Here is a 5,258-nt window from a genome sequence, read left to right as displayed (position 1 = left end):
ATCACATGTTCAGCACGCTGCACCATTTGATGCAATGTGTTACTCGGTTACCGTTCTTTGGTAAGGGAAGATCACTCTTTCGGAATATTTGTTAAAGGTTGACTAGTACTAAATAGAATTCCTTAGGCGACCATATTAACATTCTCGAAAACCAGTACTATAATATACTGAACAACAAAAGAAACGCGTACATTTTAATATACACATTGTTTTGTCATGACGGAATTAATTCGATGCATAGACTGTCAAAATGGGAGTAAGATGTTCACAAGACACTGATAATTTTAACAGACACAAAAACGAATGGGAATTAAACCGAATAATTTTATTCAAATTAAAGAAAACTAAATTAACATTCGCGGTTCTTTTGTTGTTTCGTCTCCTAGTGAGGAAAGAGGTGGGATAGTTCTTCAGAGAGTGGTCTTTGGCGGGTTTTTATCTTTATTTAACCACATTGTCAACAACTACGATACATTGACATTGTCCTCTTTAAATTAAATGGTCATGCAGGGCCTTCCTGAGAACAAGGTTGAGCCCCAATCTAATTAAAATTAGCTCCACTATTACATGTATATCTAAAGACAACCAGTTGGAGCTCATGTCCACCAATCAAAACCTTACTTGCAGAATCCTGCCAGTGATTTAAAAATAATTTGAAAACATTCCGAACGAATACCTTAAAACATGTTTTATTTTATAAAATAAATAATTTGTAATGTAAAAGTGAAGACTGATTTAGTTTTTTTTAATTTTATAAATAAATAAATAAATAATTTTTAATGTAAAATTGAAGACTGATAACCCACCCCGTACGTATTGGTATGGTTCGCTGTACTGCGGCCACTAAAATAGACTCGCCCGATATTTTTAGAATTTGTATGCTCCCAAATAACGTTATAAAAGGCGAAGTGTGATTGGTCAATATTTAAATTATTATTTACAGACGAAATGTTACCTGGACATTGGGGACTACGCAGTGTTGTTAGTTTTAAATCACTGGCAGGATTCTGCAAGTAAGGTTTTGATTGGTGGACATGAGCTCCAACTGGCTGTCTTTAGATCCACATGTAATAGTGGAGCTAATTTTAATTAGATTGGTTGAGCCCCCAAGTGCCATTAATACAGGTCTTCCTTTTCCAAGGGCTAGTAATAGATATTTAATTTTAGGCAGCCCGATCAAATAGCGACCAAAATTAGTAGACCAGAGCATATATATTATAGTTAATTATTTAGAACTGCGCTCAAAATTAAAAAAAAAATTATAAAGTAAATTGGCCCTTTTATTTTATGATTTAGAATTAAAATTCAAAATTGCCCCTTAAATTTCTATCCCGAGTCGGGCCTCTGGCATCCAGAGGCGGGACTTGGGATAGACATGCTCAAAACCTTAGTGGTATAGGAGCATGACAAAAATTTAACAACAACAACAACATTTACTCACCTACCTTTAGGCCTAATTACCGTTAGATTTCCCCTACATTTTGTCCAGACATAAATCTTGAAAAAAACCCTATTATAATGACAGATTTCACATCCTAAATTATAAACATGTCACCGTGGACAAAAAAAGCCTGTAATTTTTCGCCGTCTTTCAAGATGGGTGTAAGCCACCAAACAATGTGACGTATTAATATACAGTACGCGCATAACTCGTTCCATCGGGTGGTACTAAGCACCCATACACCAGAAACCAAAGATTCGTGGGAAAACAAACACACACACACACACACACACACACACACACGCACACAGAGAGAGAGACAGACAGACAGAGACAGAGACAGAGACAGACATTAATACAGCGTATTTGATTTGTTTCTTTTGCTCTCGCTTTTAGGTTTTACCTAGTTAATATTATGTAAAATATCAACCTCGTTTAGTTAATTGGTATTTGTCTCGGCGGGATGGAAGAATGCACGTAATCTGAGAGACAGAGACAGAGACAGACATTAATACAGCGTATTTGATTTGTTTCTTTTGCTCTCGCTTTTAGGTTTTACCTAGTTAATATTATGTAAAATATCAACCTCGTTTAGTTAATTGGTATTTGTCTCGGCGGGATGGAAGAATGCGACGTAATCTGACACGTCATGACATGCGTATGATATAATGCAATCGTGATGACACATTAATTACGTCACATACTTGACTGGCTTCCATCCCTCTTGAAGAGTGTTCCATAATAAAGTAAAATGGCAGACGGCGAGAAATTATAATTATACATGTTTGGGGGTTTTTTGTCCTAGAAAATTTCGGTGAAGTCGATATAGATGACATGGTTACAATCTAGTATGTGGAATCTGTGTCATTGTAATCCTTTTTTTTTCACGATTTCTGTCTTGGCAAAATGTGAGGAATATACAATGTAGTAGGAGAGTAGGAACGTGGTTCGGACTTTAAAGCGTTATGTAATTGTTGAACGGCGCCATATATATATGTATATTATTTTGTAATGGCCACACCTATAGTCCGTCCCACCAAACTACGATTTTTTTAAAAATTACTATTATTAATTTTTTTTTTTCTTTTTTTTTTTTTTATTTTTTTTTTATTATTATTTTTTTTTTTTAGTTTGGCTTTGACGTAGAAGAAAAGTAAAAATATTTTGGAAATAACAAAACAATACTATTGAAAAAAATTGTGTGCAATTTAGAAAACAATCGGCTCAGAAATAAATAACTCAGTAAATTCCATAGTATGAAAAAAGGCGTTCTCTGTGGAAAGGACTATAGGTGGATTAGTATTAGATTAATCCATTATAAGTGTTACAGCGTATTATGGTACTAGTGTATGACAGTGAATAATAGTCTAGATTCGCTCAATAATTTGCAATGTGCATCTGACAAAAATAACAACGCTAAAGTTTATAGTCCTTCCCACAGGGAACGTCTTTTCTTTTCATACTACAGGCCCGAAGCAGGGGGGAGCCCCCCCCCCCCCCCCATATAATTTTGGCTGGGGTTGGGTTTTTCTGTGGGTTTTTTTATAACCTTTACATCTCGACTAAATGTAAAAATTGTAGCGAGATTAACGGATCGATATTAACGGCGAGAGTTACAGTAACGAGCAAATAACCTTTGAATCATGCCCCCGGATCCTCCAAATAACTCGGCGCTCATTCAACTGCCCTCTCCCCCATACCCAAATAATGTCCACCATGCTACGGGCCTGTACTATGGAATTTACTACAAGTTATTTATTACTGACCCAATTGATTTCTAAATTAGAAATAGTTGTCTCTTTTCTTCTTCGTCTTCTTCTTTCTTTTTCTTTCCAAAACATTTTTACTTTTCTTATTACGTTTTGACGTCCAATAGCCGATGATAAGATAAAAAAAAATCAATATGCTCTAGTGGCGTCGTTAAATAAAACAAACTTTACTTTTTCTTCTTACGTGAAACGAAACTGAAATTATTTACAAACAAAAACATTGTTGTAGGAGGATAGGACAGACTAAACATCGTTCGCTGTATTGTTAGTGATGTTTTTGATAGACGTTTTGTTAATTGACAAAGTAACAATATAGCAATGATTAATATATACTTCGCTAGTTTTCTAGCACATGGTATTTTATTATTTTTGCAGAATCGCCGGCATTCTTTATAGTTACTTTTTTACTTTGACAGCTGCCGTTATTTTAGTTGATGTATTACAAGGACAAGTCAAAGAAGCGTTAAGCAAAGGGGTTATAAACACAATTTATGAGCTGTGACCATCAATAGAAATAACTGAACAATACAATGACAAGAAATAGTGTTCAGATTTGATATCAGCAATGTAATTTGTCAGACTTATTTTGACCGGTAACATTGTATTGTCGTCAACTATAAAACTTCTTTTTTTCCGTTACAGAGATAGTTCAAAGTAATTTAGTGTTGCTTAAAATAATCACTTGTGATTAAAGGGACAGACCCTACTGTTTGAACACGAAGGCATATTTTACACCTAGACCCTAGTTTCAACCCGTAGGGACACTAAGTTCGGTTAATTTACAAACCTGTAACAAATTTGGATATAACAGAGTGAAACAAGAGTCTGTGCTATTAAAATACCCTTAAAAATAGACTAAAACGTGATTCCATAACCGTTACTTCTCAGACGTACGTGCGTTTTTAAAAATGTGAAAACACTTCGGTTGTACCGAAATGGATAATCTAAACAATAAAATACAAGTAATATTTGATTTCAGTGATCATAAACGGCTCTAACAGTAAAAAAATATGCCTTAGTGTTTAAAAACTAGGGTCTATTCCTTCAATCTGATTAAAATTAACAGCATTGCGTGGAATTCCATGTCCAGGTGACATTTCATCTATAAATAACAATTTAAGGAAAGGGAACTCTATTAACGTGCCCATATCCAATAAAGGTTCAGGCACGCCTACCACGGGTCCAGCCTCTGACATAGCTAGTGGGTGGTTCCGGGGCAGGAAATAACAATTTAAATATCGACCAATTACACTTCGCCTTTTATAGCGTTACTCGGGAGCATACAAATTCTAAAAAATATCGGGCGAGACTATTTATGCAATAGGTGAACTTGTTGGTCTATTTCAACATTACAAAACAGGGAGAAAAGTGCAGTAATAAACTCTGGATTGTATACTAGTATAAACAGATTTTATGGCTATACCATCACGGGGTTTGTTTCTTTTCGTCTTGAATCATTTCGTATACCCTCGGCATAATCCCGAATGTTTTCAAATTCTTTTCAAATCACTGGTATGATTTTGCAAGTAAGGTTTTGATTGGTCGAATGAAAGGTCAACTGGACACGAGCTCCAACGGTGTGCTGTTAGATCCACATGTAATAGTAATTAACCAGTGGAGCTAATTTTAATCAGATTGGAGGCTCCTTAATTATTGTATGTTATGCCAGGTAGTTTTTCTCTGTGCAGGGGTGGGACGTAGCCCAGTGGTAAAGCATTCGCTTGATGCGCGGTCTGTGTAGGATCGATCCCCGTCGGTGGACCCATTGGGCTATTTCTCGTTCTAGTCAGTGCTCCACAATTGGTGTAACAAAGGCCGTGGTATGTACTATCCTTCTCTGTGGAATGGTGCATATAAAAGATCCCTTGCTGCTAATCGAAAAGAGTAGCCCATGAAGTGGCGACAACGGGTTTCCTCTCTCAATATCTGTGTGGTCCTTTACCATATGTCCGACGCCATATAACCGTAAATAAAATGTGTTGAGGGCGTCGTTAAATATAACATTTCCTTCCTTTTTCTCTATACATGCTTGGTTTAAACAAACGTAT

This window comes from Gigantopelta aegis, chromosome 2 (genome assembly GCF_016097555.1).
Source record: "Gigantopelta aegis isolate Gae_Host chromosome 2, Gae_host_genome, whole genome shotgun sequence".
Taxonomy (NCBI): Eukaryota; Metazoa; Mollusca; class Gastropoda; order Neomphalida; family Peltospiridae; genus Gigantopelta; species Gigantopelta aegis.
This window is presented reverse-complemented; position numbering follows the sequence as displayed.